The 17,057-nt window shown below is 45.1% G+C and overlaps 1 protein-coding gene across 1 annotated transcript in view; it reads right to left on the reverse strand.

Annotated features, from left to right (window-relative positions):
• SDHA (succinate dehydrogenase complex flavoprotein subunit A) overlaps positions 1–17,057 on the reverse strand; it is a 373,951-nt gene that overhangs the window by 52,426 nt on the left and 304,468 nt on the right. The gene's annotated exons all lie outside the window — the stretch shown is intronic.

Consider the following 17,057-nt stretch of genomic DNA (forward strand, 5'->3'; position numbering starts at 1 on the left):
TCTTTTTTTTTTGGCAGAGATTTTTTCATCCACATTGATCGATGTGAATGAAGAAATCTGTGCCGTTCATTTTTTTCTTTCAGCCCAGAGGCTGAACGGAAAAGAAATATCTCATTACCTGTATGCTCAATATAAGGAGAATAGCAGAAACTCCTAATGCTGGCCATACATGTAATATTGCGGAGACCCTCAAATGCCAGGGCAGTACAAACACCCCACAAATGACCCCATTTTGGAAAGCAGACACCCCAAGGTATTCGCTGAGGGGCATATTGAGTCCATGAAAGATCGAAATTTTTGTCCCAAGTTAGCGGAAAGTGAGACTTTGTGAGAAAAAAATAAATAATAATAATCAATTTCCGGTAACTTATGCCCCATATGTTTTTTTCGATGAACTCGCCAGGCCTCTCATTAAATACCTTGGGGTGTCTTCTTTCCAAAATGGGGTCACATGTGGGGTATTTATACTGCCCTGGCTTTTTAGGGGCCCTATAGCGTGAGAAGAAGTCTGGGATCCAAATGTCTAAAAATGCCCTCCTAAAAGGAATTTGGGCACCTTTGCCCACCTAGGCTGCAAAAATGTGTCACACATGTGGTATCGCCGTACTCAGGATGCGTGCAAAGTAGTTTGAAATCAAAATCTGTAAAAAATGACCGGTGAAATCCGAAAGGTGCTCTTGGCAAAGGTGCCCACATTCCAAACCTAAGCTGCAAAAAGGTATCACACATGTGGTATCGCCGTACTCAGGAGAAGTTGGGGAATATGTTTTGGGGTGTCATTTTACAACTTTTCCCATTTTTATTATACAAAGTTGCCATTTGACCAAGATATTTCTCTCACCCAGCATGGGTATATGTAAAAGGACACTCCAAAACACATTCCCCAACTTCTGAGTACAGCGATACCACATGTGTGACACTTTTTTGCAGCCTAGGTGGGCAAAGGGGCCCACATTCCAAAGAGCACCTTTCGGATTTCACAGGCCATTTTTAACAGATTTTGATTGCAAACTACTTCGCACGCATTTGGGCCCCTAAAATGCCAGGGCAGTATAAGTACCCCACAAGTGACCCCATTTTGGAAAGAAGACACCCCAAGGTATTTCATGATGGGCATAGTGAGTTAATGGAAGTTTTTATTTTTTGTCACAAGTTAGTGGAATATGAGACTTTGTAAGGAAAAAAATAAAATAAAAATCATCATTTTCCGCTAACTTGTGCCAAAAAATAAAAAGTTCTATGAACTCACTATGCCCATCAGCGAATACCTTAGGGTGTTTACTTTCCGAAATGGGGTCATTTGTGGGGTTTTTCTACTGTCTGGGCATTGTAGAACCTCAGGAAACATGACAGGTGCTCAGAAAGTCAGAGCTGCCTAAATAAGCGGAAATTCACATTTTTGTACCATAGTTTGTAAATGCTATAACTTTTACCCAACCCATTTTTTTTTACCCAAACATTTTTTTTCTATCAAATGTCACGAACTATGGATCCGATCGCTCCGGATCCCACAGCTGTGACGGAGTCTGCGCACACACAGAGACCTCACGTGACCGGGGTATTACCATTCAGCTAACACCCCCCACTACACTTCGGTAACTGCCACCACGTGGGTTCCCGGTCCACGAGCCGACTATCCGGGTCATTCACTATCACACAGATCAGTGGATGAACCGGATATCACTTACTGACCAACCGCAGTCAATCACCCCCAGCTACAATTCCTAAATGCAATTTAACTAACTACCTGGTAACGTCACTTCAAAGGCAAGGTATGTTGTTCAGCAGCTTAGAATACTCTTATTTTGTTTCTCTTACTTAGAGCACTAACTATTTTTCTATCAAAGACATGTAGAACAATAAATTTAGCGAAACATTTATATATGGATGTCGTTTTTTTGAAAAATTTTACAACTGAAAGTGAAAAATGTCATTTTTTTGCAAAAATTTAGTTAAATTTTGATTAATAACAAAAAAGTAAAAATGTCAGCAGCAATGAAATACCACCAAATGAAAGCTCTATTAGTGAGAAGAAAAGGAGGTAAAATTCATTTGGGTAAATTGCATGACCGAGCAATAAATGGTGAAAGTAGTGTAGTGCAGAAGTGTAAAAAGTGGTCTGGTCATTAAGGGTGTTTCAGCTAGGGGGGCTGAAGTGGTTAAAGGGACACTGACAGTCCCTATAAACATATTTCGATATTCCTATGCAGTGATAGGTCTATTAAAGTGTATTCCAATTATATAAGAGTACCCCCTGTCCGCATTTTAAACCATGTAAAAACAACTTTATATTCAGCTGTCAATCACATTCATTTGTGCCCAAGGGGTGTTTTTTCTCCTACCTTCATGCCCAGCCGCTCCCCAACTGTAGATTCCTACCGCCGCCCAGCTCCTCATCATTCACTGCGCTGGGCGGCTCTTACATTCCCTGATCCTGTCAGATCCCGCGCATGCCCGATAGAGACTTATGGGCATCGGCCTCAATCGGACAATCTGCAGGTATCCGGAGCATGCGCAGATGGTCCGACTGTCACACCAGTAAGTGAATACATCTAAGGTACTTTTTAGTAGTTAATGATTGTATATAATTAGTTAGATTATAATCAAATATCCACATGACAGGTTCCCTTTAAAATGCACAGCCACCCTAGACATGTTGGCTGCTATACCAGTGGGTGGGCTAACCCATTCAGTAGATGAATGAAATAATATCAGAAGCCATAACTCCGACCTCATGGCACCCACAGCCTCAGAACCCTAATAATTGTGTTCAGCCTGACATAGGCTTCGGGCAGAAAGCATTTCTTTGTATTCAGGATCTGGCCTTCTGGAATTCATAACTCAATTACATTTGGTGTCTGTATGACTGGGATGAAGCGACTCAGATTATGGGATCCTACCTCTACCCACAGTGCCTGTCATACAGCGAGGAATCGCCATGATTCATATTGCCACCTCAGTCAGTCTTCTGGGAAGGTGGGGCAGAAACCTGAATAATATCAAATGTCCCAGAAGGCCGGACCGAAAGGAGGGAGGTTCCCTTACAGCCCACCCCTCAGCTGAGAGGGGATAAAAATGGGTGTTTGGTAACAGCTAATTGTCAGCCATTTTGGGGATTAACATAGTTTGGAGTGACTGCCCATATCTTCAGCTGTCCCCACAGCCGGAATATAACTGCTGCATCTCAGTAAGTCAATATTCTGTATTTTATCCCGCTTATTTTATCTGTTCACTGCATTGTTATGGTACGTATATTTTTATCTTTTTTCTGAGACTTCTTTTTGTAATGCACTGCACTATTGTGTATTAAATTCAAACATGAATAAGTGCCTTCCTTGTGGTCTTATAAAACTTGCTCTTTTGGAGGGAATAACGTTACCAGTAGTGACACCTTCAGAGTTATACTTTTTACCATTCATATAATTGTAGAACATTTTAGGGTTAGTTTTGCCCTCTTGGCAATTAATCTCAGTCTCTAGTTTGGCTGCTTTTGTTTTTTGCATATTCTATTTTTTTCCCTTATAGTTTTTCAGTGCTTCCTCGCTACCCTCCTGTTTTAGTGATTTAAATGCTTTCTTTTTGTCATTTATTGCTTTCTTTACAGTTCTATTTATCCGCTTTTTTTTTCTTGTTCCTTAACCTTTTATTCCCATAAGGTATGTACCTCTAACAATTACATTTTAGGATGCTTTAAAAATATCCAATTTTGTGGCTTTATTTTTATTTTTCAGTTTGTCCCAGTTAGTTAGGCCTCTGGCCTCTCTTAATTGGCTAGTTAGTTATGGTCACTATTTACTATGCGTCCCCAAACCTGCACGTGTTGCTCTGTCATGTCTATTGGCTAATACTAAGTCCAGTATGGCTGTCGCTCTAGTTGGATCCTGAACCAGTTGGGAAAGGTTATTGTCAAGAACCTGTTTCCTTTATGAGATATACATATATTTCAGTTTTCCCAGTCTATATCTAGGTAGTTGAAGTCCCCCAAAATAACGATCTCATTATGATCTGCCACCTCGTCTATCTCGTTTAGTAGCAGATTTTCTGTGGACTCTGGTATATTAGGTGGTTTATAATAAACTCCTATTAGTATTTTATCATTGTTTTTGCCTCTATGTATTTCTACCCACAATGACTCCACGTGTTCCCGTCCCTCACGTATATCTTCTCGGACTGTGGGCTTTAGACAGGACTTTACATAAAGGCAGACCTCTCCCCCTCTCATTTTGCGATCCTTTCAGACTGTAACACTGTACATTAACTGCCCAGTCATAGCTATAATCCAGCCATGTCTCAGTTATTCCCACTAATTCCAGTTCACTAGTTTTATTAGTCAGGCTTCTGGCATTAGTATACATACAATTAAGAGGTTTATGTATATTTAAAAAAATGCAATTTTAGCGGCGTCAGACCATTTAGAAAAATCAGTCCCCTTACTAGTCATGTCAGTAAGGGGTTTAACGATCACTGAATAATTTTTTATGAACTTTCTATAGAAATTTGCGAAACCCAAAAACCGTTGTAGAGCTTTAAGGTTCTCAGGAAGATCCCAATCTAAAATTGCCTGGACCTTCCTAGGATCCATACGGAAACCTGAAGCAGATAATAGATATCCCAGGAACTGTATTTCCTGAACGGCGAAGACACATTTTTCAATTTTCGCATATAATTTATTCGTCCGTAGGACCTACAGTACTTGCCTGACATGTACTTCATGTGTTTTCAGATCAGCCGAATAAATTAAGATATCATCTAGGTATATGACTACAAACCTGCCGATGAGATGACAAAAAATATCATTAACGAAATGTTGGAAGACAGCAGGGGCATTGGTCAGACCGAAAGGCATGACTAAATTTTCATAATGCCCCTCAGGGGTGTTAAAAGCTGTCTTCCACTCATCCCCCTCCTTGATACGAATCAGATTGTAGGCCCCCCTAAGATCAAGTTTGGAGAACCACCTAGCACCCGCAATCTGATTAAAAAGGTCAGGAATGAGAGGAAGAGGGTATGGGTCTCGGATGGTTATCCGGTTTAGCTCACGGAAATCTAGGCAAGGACGCAGGCCCCCATCTTTCTTTTTAACAAAGAAAAACCCTGCAGCCACGGGTGAAGAAGAGGGTCTGATGTGTCCCTTAGCCAGACTCTCGGAGATATAATCTTTTATGGCTTGTCTCTCGGGATTTATATAGCCTGATCCAATGAGGGGATCAAAGGGATTAAAACTTAGCATTTAATGATAGTCAATTAGAAAAAATGGCACAAAAAAAGAAAAACATATAAATATTAAGTAGACAGGCCCAGAGGGGCCAAACACAATTGCACGAGATAAACACCAATGTCAAGAAATGGAACGTTCTCACCCGGATGGTTGATGAGTGGGCCGATCTCTGTAGATGAAACCTGGGTAATGCGGTCACAGGTACGGAGTCAGGTTCTCAGCGGGTGCTGGTGCTGGTTATAGAACTGCGTGCAGTAAGGATAATACCAAAGGTATTGGATGGTAGGCAGGGTCAGGAAGCTTATTCCCTAATGTGTCCCTAGTGATGGGGGAGGGGCTATTAAACCCTACCTACCTATACGGAGTGCTTGCTCCGCAAGGAGCGACCCCGTCCGGATACCTAGCCCTGAGAGGCGAAAAAATGCTGTTAGCTAGGCCTGTGGCAGGGACCAGCCACAGCAGTGGGAGATTATAGCAGTGAAACAGAAAAAAATACCTGTTTAAAACTGCAAAAAAGGTCCAGTGGGGCCTGTTTAAACTCCGGGTACAATGGCCAGGCCAGTGGGACTGGACCATCAAAAAAATCCTACAGGTGGGACCGCAAATGCTGGGTGGCCAGTGGGCTGTCCAGACACATGTGCCAGAACGGCAGAGTGCGGTCACTGTGGGGCCCAAATCAAGGGTATGCAATAGGGGGCTGTCAGCACTGTTAGACTTGAGAAGTGCCGTTTAAATGGGGAGCCAGAACGCGCCCTTTCACAGGCACGCCCCCTCCGGATGTCACATGGGGACCGGGAGGGCTAGAACATGTGACCGCAAGTCCGTGTGCGCTGGAACGCAGCGTCGAGGGGGGCGTGTGCGCTCCACATGCCGCCACGTCGGACGCACCCCAGAAGGAGAGGCGGAGTCCGGTGGAACGCACGTGGAGCGCAGACGCCAGCCGCAGGCGCCGCGAGCACACACAGAAGAGGAGGAGGGGAAGGTAAAACAACTGGGGGCGGGTCTGGCTTCCTAGTGTGAGACCTGCGTGTCAGCGGTCTCAAAAACAAAGGGGAGAGAGATGCTCTCAGCTTCAGAGCTTGATTGGAAGGAAAAACAAAGCAGGGAGGCCCATATGCGTTGCCAGGGAGCCGGCAGAGAGATCAGGAGGCCCACAGGACAAGGAGTAGTAGTGGCTAGATGAATAAAATTACATTATATTATAAAGAGTCAAAAAATCCATGAAGACAGAGGGGCTGCACAATAAGACCGATATGATGTCATAAATTGTTCACAGAAAGCAGCTAAAATTAAGCTGTTCATTGAGCCCCAGTGGTGTCATGGATTTCAGATAAAAAATCCAGCGGAGTTCACGCTGAAGAATTAGCCGGTCCCAATCGCCTCCGCGACGTGGCGGGAGGACCCGGTCAATGCCCATGAAAGTCACATGGGCAGTGCCGTTATGATGGGTACGGATGTGATTGGCTATAGGCGTGTCCTTGCTCTTTGAGATGTCGTTGAGGTGTTCACCCACCCGCCTGCGAAACTCTCGGATGGTCTTACCAACATATTCCTTGCCGCATTCGCAGGCTAGGCGGTAAATCACCCCCCGGGTCTTGCAATTGATAAAATGGTTGATAGTGTAGACTGACCTTTCTTCAACAGAAACTGATTACTCAGACACTGACAGTTTACCTAAGAGTAATAGACAATCTCCACGGGGAGGGAGTCGTAGGGGGCATAGACGAGGAAGCTCACGTGGAAGGGATCATCGTTTTTTAGGGGGTACCCCCAATCAAGGACAATCCAACCTACCCCTCTCACAATACCCACTACGCAACCGGGTCCAACAACCTCCAAACCCCTAGGCCCTCAAGTTGTTAATCTGTCTTCCCGTCCACTCAGTACCATCGAGACGCAGGTCCTCCAATTGGGCCTCTCTTTTGTCCCTACCCCTAGTTTCGATAGATTTGACACCATTAAGGACCTCAATTTATTCGTTCAGAAATTACGTTGGCATAAATTTTTCAAATCACAAGAGAAGAGACAGTGTCGTGAACTGGGCATCCCGGTTGAAATTCTATCAGACGTACGCTTGCTCTTTGACCTTGATAAGGGGCCACCACAACACGACGGACTAGGTCCATTCACTGACCTTAAAATGAAAAATAATAAAATGCCTCCAGTATCCGCTGACCCATCTTGTATTGATGTATTCTTGGACCTGGTCTCACACCAGGTCGAAGAAATCAGGCCTTCACATTGCTCTAATGTTGACCGGGCCCAGGCCGCCGTGATTTCCGATCTTGAGAGTGATCGGTCCATTGTAATCAAACCCTCTGATAAAGGGGGCAACACGGTGGTCATGGACCAAGGTCAGTATAGAGCAGGGGTGCACAACCTGTGGCCCGGGGGCCACATGCGGCCCTTGATACCATTCTGTGCGGCCCCCAACCATCTGGTAACAGACATGTATGCCTATGTCTTGTGGCTGCTCACATGTATTTTTCATGTATTTCTCCCATTAGATGGGAATCCTGAAAGTGTAACTAGACACAAATGGTATATAATGTGTGTTCAATATGCCATAAGTACAATCTTTCAGTTGTTAATACACCTTTAAATTTTAATTGCGGCCCTCGTCATTGGTTCAGTCTGGCAATGTGGCCCCCAACCAGGAAACGTTGTGCACCCCTGGTATAGAGCAATGTGTGAGTCCCTATTGAACGATCCCTCCACCTATGAGGTACTACCACGAGATCCATCCAATGAATTTAGATCTGAACTCAGATCTATTCTTGAAGAGGCCAAGTTGGCAAATCTCATCTCAGAGGAAGAATTTAAGTTTTTATTTCCCCCGTGTCCCCGCATGGCAACATTCTATTGCCTCCCTAAACTGCATAAGGGGGTCAATCCACTCAGGGGACGACCCATAGTCTCTGGGGTGGATAACCTATGCCAAAATGCAGGGATTTACGTAGATAAAATTCTGGCTCCATTTGTGACTACACTACCATCTTACACTCGTGACACGACAGACCTTCTGAAACGGTTGGAGGGCATTTACACAGAGGCAAATAGCCTATTGGCCAGCATAGATGTGGAGGCACTCTACTCCAGCATTCCACATCCACTTGGCCTCAAGGCCGTCGAACATTTTTTGAGTAGTCGAGGTCGTCAGTATCGCGCCCACAGTCTGTTCATCCTCCGTCTGTTGGAGTTCACGCTTACTCACAACGTGTTCTCCTTCAGCGGCAGGATCTACCACCAGCTCAGGGGCACCGCGATGGGGAGCCCCTGTGCCCCATCGTATGCTAATCTGTTCCTGGGCTGGTGGGAAGAAACCCTGGTGTTCACGGACACCGGATCCGCACTTCTGGATTCTGTGGGACTGTGGGCGCGATACATTGACGACATCTTCATCATCTGGAATAGTGATGAAGCATCCTTCTGCTCTTTGGTGAAAGCGCTGAACATTAACAATATAGGCCTTCGCTTCACCAGCGAGAATAACTCTGTTCAGTTACCATTCTTGGACGTCCTTATCTCCAAAACAGCGGAGGGAGAATTGACCACGACGGTGTATAGGAAGCCCAGCTCAACCAACAACTTGCTTAGGTGGGAAAGCAGTCACCCGCTCCCGCTTAAGAAAGGCATCCCAAAAGGCCAATACCTCCGCCTTAGGAGAAATTGTTCCTCCAAAAAGGAATTTATTCGTCAGGCTGCGGATTTGCGTCTGAGATTCCTTCAGAGAGGATACCCTGATAGGATATTGCGATTGGCCTTCAGAGCAGCACTCCAGGCAGACCGTACAGACCTCCTAATTCCAAAACCCCATCAGGAGCAGACGGGTAATCCTATCCGCCTGATCAGTACCTTTAACCGTGCAGCACCTGAAATTCGCAATATCCTGTCCCAAAACTGGGGTGTCCTCATGAAGGATCCAGATCTCAGAGAGGTCCTAGGACCCTACCCTAATATCACATATCGCAGGGGCCGCAACCTCCGTGACAGATTGGTCTCAAGTGAATTCATACCACCCGTACCCGCAGGAACTGCCTGGCTGCAGTCGAACATCAAAGGCTGTTATAGATGCAGTGGGTGCATCGCATGCAGCCATCTGCAAACAGGCAGGACCTTCTGCAGTAATAACACTGGCAAGGTCTACACTATCAACCATTTTATCAATTGCAAGACCCAGGGGGTGATTTACCGCCTAGCCTGCGAATGCGGCAAGGAATATGTTGGTAAGACCATCCGAGAGTTTCGCAGGCGGGTGGGTGAACACCTCAACGACATCTCAAAGAGCAAGGACACGCCTATAGCCAATCACATCCGTACCCATCATAACGGCACTGCCCATGTGACTTTCATGGGCATTGACCGGGTCCTCCCGCCACGTCGCGGAGGCGATTGGGACCGGCTAATTCTTCAGCGTGAACTCCGCTGGATTTTTTATCTGAAATCCATGACACCACTGGGGCTCAATGAACAGCTTAATTTTAGCTGCTTTCTGTGAACAATTTATGACATCATATCGGTCTTATTGTGCAGCCCCTCTGTCTTCATGGATTTTTTGACTCTTTATAATATAATGTAATTTTATTCATCTAGCCACTACTACTCCTTGTCCTGTGGGCCTCCTGATCTCTCTGCCGGCTCCCTGGCAACGCATATGGGCCTCCCTGCTTTGTTTTTCCTTCCAATCAAGCTCTGAAGCTGAGAGCATCTCTCTCCCCTTTGTTTTTGAGACCGCTGACACGCAGGTCTCACACTAGGAAGCCAGACCCGCCCCCAGTTGTTTTACCTTCCCCTCCTCCTCTTCTGTGTGTGCTCGCGGCGCCTGCGGCTGGCGTCTGCGCTCCACGTGCGTTCCACCGGACTCCGCCTCTCCTTCTGGGGTGCGTCCGACGTGGCGGCATGTGGAGCGCACACGCCCCCCTCGACGCTGCGTTCCAGCGCACACGGACTTGCGGTCACATGTTCTAGCCCTCCCGGTCCCCATGTGACATCCGGAGGGGGCGTGCCTGTGAAAGGGCGCGTTCTGGCTCCCCATTTAAACGGCACTTCTCAAGTCTAACAGTGCTGACAGCCCCCTATTGCATACCCTTGATTTGGGCCCCACAGTGACCGCACTCTGCCGTTCTGGTACATGTGTCTGGACAGCCCACTGGCCACCCAGCATTTGCGGTCCCACCTGTAGGATTTTTTTGATGGTCCAGTCCCACTGGCCTGGCCATTGTACCCGGAGTTTAAACAGGCCCCACTGGACCTTTTTTGCAGTTTTAAACAGGTATTTTTTTCTGTTTCACTGCTATAATCTCCCACTGCTGTGGCTGGTCCCTGCCACAGGCCTAGCTAACAGCATTTTTTCGCCTCTCAGGCACAAAGTGCCTGCTAGCCCCTTTTTTTCACGTCCCCTGATGAGTTATTTAAACTGAAACGTGACACGTCGGGACATCGCTAGGGTTTATTAGGGACACCGGCCCCACCAGGGCTAGGTATCCGGACGGGGTCGCTCCTTGCGGAGCAAGCACTCCGTATAGGTAGGTAGGGTTTAATAGCCCCTCCCCCATCACTAGGGACACATTAGGGAATAAGCTTCCTGACCCTGCCTACCATCCAATACCTTCGGTATTATCCTTACTGCACGCAGTTCTATAACCAGCACCAGCACCCGCTGAGAACCTGACTCCGTACCTGTGACCGCATTACCCAGGTTTCATCTACAGAGATCGGCCCACTCATCAACCATCCGGGTGAGAACGTTCCATTTCTTGACATTGGTGTTTATCTCGTGCAATTGTGTTTGGCCCCTCTGGGCCTGTCTACTTAATATTTATATGTTTTTCTTTTTTTGTGCCATTTTTTCTAATTGACTATCATTAAATGCTAAGTTTTAATCCCTTTGATCCCCTCATTGGATCAGGCTATATAACTCATTAATTTGGTCAAGACTTCTAGCTTGACCCGTGCACATTTTTGTAGACTTGTCTCTCGGGACCCGAAAGATTATACAACCTGGACTTGGGTAATTTTGCACCGGGAATCAGGTTAACCGGGCAATCATAAGGACGATGAGGTGGTAGCTTCTGACAACCCTTTTCAGAAATAACGTCCTCAAAGTCCGAAATAAATGTAGGCAGGGAAGCTATGGAGGCGATTAAGCAATTGTTATTTAAGCAATTCTCTCTGCAATGCTCACTCCACTCCAATATCTTCCTGGCCTGCCAATCCACCACTGGATTGTGCGCTACCAACCAGAGAAGACCCAATACCACAGGAGAGGGAAGGCCCTCCAGAATGTAACATGAAAGACACTCATTATGGTGGTCCCCTACCCGAAGGTGTAAGTTATGGACAATGTGAGTGAGGTTTCTCTGAGACAGAGGAGCAGAATCAATAGCGAATATGGGAATAGGTATCTGCAGCGTACAGAGAGACAAACCCATAGTGCGAGCAAAATGGGAATCAAATTTACCCCTGCTCCACTGTCTAGAAAAAAAGAAATAGACTCCGTCTTAACACCAAAAACAATAACCGCTGGCAACACAAATTGAGATGTTCGTATGGAGGAAACGTATACCCCCCGGCTGACATCCTCCGCACAGCCTGGGGTTAGTAGTTTTCCGACGGTCTTTTGTTTTTGAGGAAAGAGGGACAGACATTAATGAAATGACCCCTCCCCCCACAAAAAAAAACAAGCCCCCCACCTACGGCGAACCTCAGGAGGACGGACCTGACAAGAAGTTCCTCCTAGCTGCATAGGCTCATCTAAGTCAGTACAGACTAACTGCTGCTTAGGAGAGGTTACCAATTGCTCAGGAATTTTCGATCTCTCCCTAAGACGTCTATCTATTCTGATAGAGAGGGACATAACAGCATCAAGGGAAAGGGGGGTCTCATACAGCGCCAGCGCATCCTTAACCCTTTCAGATAACCCAGAGCAGAACTGACTCCTGAGAGCCGGGTCGTTCCACTGAGTATCCGTAGCCCACCTACGGAACTCTGAGCAATATTCCTCTGCTGGCCGATCTCCCTGTAGGAGTCTCCGTAACTTCGACTCAGCCAGGGCGACTCGGTCAGGTTCATCATATATGAGACCCAAAGCCCCAAAAAATCCCTCCACTGACCGGAGAGCCTGGGAACCAGGGGGTAACGAGAACGCCCAGGATTGCGGGTCCCCCTGAAGCAGGGAAATAACAATCCCCACCCGCTGTTCTTCATTACCTGAGGAGTAAGGGCGCAGCTTAAAATATAATTTGCAGGCGTCACGGAACGTCACAAATTTGTCCCTTCCCCCAGAAAATCTGTCAGGAAGAACAACCTTGGGTTCTGTAACAACCTGGTTACCCATAGCAACCGCTGGGCTTGCGGTCTGCTGCATTTGCTGCTGTTGTTGGAGGACAGACGCCTTCAATCCTGCCACCTCCAAAGACAGGCCTTGAAGCTGTTTTGCCAAAGCAGCAATAGGATCCATATTGGATTCTAAGTAGAGAGAAAAAAAAAATAAAAAATTTTTCTCCCCAAAAATAAGGGCCAGTTATAATATCACGATCGGCGTGACTATCACATACGTGACACAGAGGGAGGGAAAGAGGAAGGCCCTGCCCAAGTGAGAGGGAAGGTGGTGCCCCCTGACTCACCTTGCGGCTGGCACCTGGCTGCCCTGACGTCCCTAGACGGGTTCCTCACCCGTACGCCGATCACGTGCCTAAAACCCTGGCTTTCCCTAAGATGAGCCCTAGATAGTGAACAGGGCGATGGGAACACTAGTCCACACCACTAGCTCTAAAGGAAAACACCAAGGGGAGGACAGACAATACAGACTCAACATATAATCCCAGGTGGGCGACAACAGGAGACAACAAAAAGCCCAACAGGGATCCGGAGGGTAGCACTCTGGAACAACAACCAGGATTCACAGCTCCAGTGGGTCAGTATAGAAGTCCAGGCAGGAAGCTCTATAACTGGCAACTAGAGAAGTGTGAGAGGAGAATATAAGGAGGTTGGGAGTGGCAGACAAACAGCTGAGGAGGAGAAGCTACGGATCCCTGAGTGAGACAAAAAGGATAGCAAGGCAAACAAAGAAAACAATCACTAAGAAACAACGTGATCTTTAGACATAGAGCGCGCAGCCACCCGCTGCGACTTCCTGACCCCGGGTATAACGGAGTCAGACGTGGCTCTTGACACCCTCGTGACACTAATTTAGCAAATCTGACATATTTCACTTTATGTGGTAATAACTTTAACGCTTTCACTTATCCAAGCCATTCAGAGATTGTTTTCTCATGACACATTGTACTTCATGATAGTCATAAATTTCACTCAATATATTTCACCTTTATATATAAAAAAATCCCTAATTGACCAAACATTTTGAAAAATTAGCAAATTTTAAATTTCTCTGCTTTTAAAACAAAAGGCGAGACCTCATAAAATATTTATTACTTAACATTCCCCATATGTCTACTTTATGTTGGCATCATTTTGAAAATGTCATTTTTTTTTTTTTTTAGGACATTAGAAGGCTTAGAAATTTAGAAGCAATCCTTAAAATTTTTAAGAAAATTACCAAAACCCATTTTTTAAGGACCAGTTCAGGTATGAAGTCACTTTGTGGGGCTTACCTAGCAGATATCCCCATAAACTACACCCCTCAAGTTACTTAAAAATGATTTTACAAACTTTGTTAACCCTTTAGGCGTTCCACAAGAATTAAAGGAAAATGGAGATCAAATCTTTAAATTTCACTTTCTGGGCAGATTTTCCATTTTAATCCAATTTTTTCTTTAATACATCGAGGGTTAACAGCCAAACAAAATTCAATATTCATTACCCAGATTCTGCAGTTTACAGAAACACCCCACATGTGGTCAAACTGCTGCATGGGCACACGGCAGGGCGCAGAAGAGAAGGAGCAACACATGGTTTTTGGAAGGCAGATTTTGCTGAACTGGTTTTTAGATGCCATGTCCCCATTTGAAGCCCCCCTGATGCACCCTTACAGTAGAAACTCCCAAATGGTGACCCCATTTTGGAAACTAGGGGATATTGGGTACATATGATTTTTTGATCATTCATTATAACACTTTATGGGGCAAGGTGACCAAAAAATTGGTTGTTTTAGCACAGTTTTTATTTATTTATTTATTTATTTATTATTACAGCGTTCACCTGGGGGGTTAGGTCATGTGACATTTTTATAGAGAAGATGGTTAGGGACGTGGCGATACTTAATATGCATACTTTTTATGTGAGCTTTACAGTAGGGCTGGGCGATATGGCCTAAAATCTATATAGTGATATAATTTGAAGCATGTGCGATACAACGATATATTGTGATATAGTATTTTCTTTTGTATGTATACAAATTACATGGCCACCATCATGTCCCCCAGCCAGAGCCATCAGCCCCATGCATTGCCACCATCATGTCCCCCAGCCAGCGCAGTCAGTCCCATGCCATTGCCACCATCATTATGTCCCCCAGCCAGCGCCATCAGCCCCATGTCTTAGCCATCCACCCCCACCCCCATCCCCCGGTAGATTCGGGCCCCTGCTAATATACTTACCTTTCCTGCATGGTGCACGGCTGGCTGATGGAGTCCGCAGGAGCGCGTCTTCCCAGCATGCACTGGGAGGGACCTGACGTCTCACACAGCGTCAGCCAGCGCGCTGACTATGTGTGAAGGCAAGGTCCTGCAGCGTGGTGCAGAGTCGGGAGGCCCCGGAGCGGTGAGTGAGAAGCTTCTTTAATTCACTACTGCTCCGTGGTCATCTATCGCGATATGGCGATAAAACTAAAATCTACATCGTTGCCCGAATTTATGACGATAATATTGTATATCGCCCACCCCTACTTTACACAATAGCATTTTTAAAACTAAAAAATAATGTTTTAATGTATCCATGTTCTGAGAGATATATAGTTTTGTTTTTTTAAATGATTTTTTTATGTAGGGAATCATTTTTTGCGGGATGAGATGACGGCTTTATTGGTACCATTTTGTGGGACATACGCCTTTTTGATCACTTGGTGTTGCACTGTATACTTTCTTATTTATTTCACTTTAACACAATAATAGCCTTTTTAAAACAAACAAATGATGTTTTAATGTGTCCATGGTCTGCAAGCTATAGTTATTTTTAATTTTTTGAGCGATTTTCTCAAGTAGGGGCTAATTTTTTGTGGAATGAGGCGACAGGCTTTCTGCACTGTATACACTGCGCTTGGTTAGCGCTGTGTATCCAGCGTTTTAGAAGGCAGGGACATCTGGGTCAATGACAGTGGGCAACCCGCTCTGCAGCTGCATGATTAGCGTGCAGCTGCGAACTCTGAATGGACGTTCAGAAACGTCCATTCAGAGATAGAGAACCACCTCCTGGACGTTTTTAGTCAACGTGCTGAAGGGAGGTGGTTAAACACTCCTCCAACCTTCTAGCTATCTAATCCCCCAACACAGCTGCCCCTTCCCCATTGAGGTGCAACCCATCCCTACTGATAGAGCCTGTAGCCGACAGAAGTCGGCCCAGTTCTCCAGGATTCCAAACCCCTCCTTCCTACACCAGTTCTTGAGCCACTTGTTAACCTCCCTAATCTCCCGCTGTCTTTCTTGTGTGGCTTGTGGTACAGGTAGTATTTTGGAAAACACTACCTTTGAGGTCCTTGCCCTCAGCTTGTGACATAAATCCCTAAAATCATTTTTGAGGACTGTCCACCGACCTCTAACCATGAAAAATGTCGAAATGTTTTTTTGGACCCTTTTTTCCATTATGCCACTCGCAGTATTGGCGAAATATTTAAATATTTTAATAGTACAGGCGTTTTCAGGCACAGTGATTCCTAGGATGTTTATATTTTTGTTATTTATGTATTTTGTTATTCTACGGAAAGGGGGTTATTTAAACTTTTATACTTTTACATTTTTTATATATTTTTAAAGTAGTTTTTTTTACTTTTAAAATGGTTTTGTAGCTCATGTTTAAGGCTACAAAACTCTTTTTTTTAAATTATGTACCATTAGGTTTATAAAGATGACTGAGGGAAGATCTAATAACTATGTATAAATATTTGTAAAGAATAAATCAAGGCAACTAGACGTACTGTAGATTTCTTGAAAACGTTTCACTCGTTCTTCCAATGGGTCACCACAAACAGGTGTCAAGACAGCATTGTATGTGGCTGTCTTGACACCTATTTCTGGGAAGTCTTTATCACCTACTGACTCCAATTAGGATAATGAATCAACGCCTTTGACCCAATGCTGGGTGTGGTGACCTCTGACCCCATGCTGGGTATGATTGACAGATGTTGATTCAGTTACATATTTATTCCCAGAATTTTTGTACAGTCACTCAGAATTGAGAAAGCTTGTTGGAAGCACGAGTGAAAAGTTTTCAAGAAATCTACAGTACGTCTAGTTGCCTTGATTTATTCTTTACAGATATACCATGACCTGGATAAATGAGAACCTTCACATACATATGTATAAATATAGCAGGGGTCAGTACAGAGCTCTCTCCCATAATCTACTTATCTGCAGGACTGTGACAGTGACTAAGGGACATCCTCTGCGTTTAGAGGAAAGAAGGTTTGTACACGAACATAGAAGAGGATTCTTTACAGTAAGAGCAGTGATACTATGGTACTCTCTGCCCGAGAAGGTAGTGATTGTGAATTCACTAAAAGAGTGAATTTACTAAAGAGGGGCCTGGATGCATTTCTGGAGTGTAATAATATCATAGGCTATAGTTACTAGAGATGGGCTGTTGATCCATGGAGTTATTCTGATGCCTGAATGGAGACAGGAAGGATTTTTTTTCCCTTAAAGGGAAATTGGCTTGTACCTCACAG

The sequence above is a fragment of the Bufo gargarizans genome, chromosome 5, assembly GCF_014858855.1.
Source record: "Bufo gargarizans isolate SCDJY-AF-19 chromosome 5, ASM1485885v1, whole genome shotgun sequence".
NCBI lineage: Eukaryota > Metazoa > Chordata > Amphibia > Anura > Bufonidae > Bufo > Bufo gargarizans.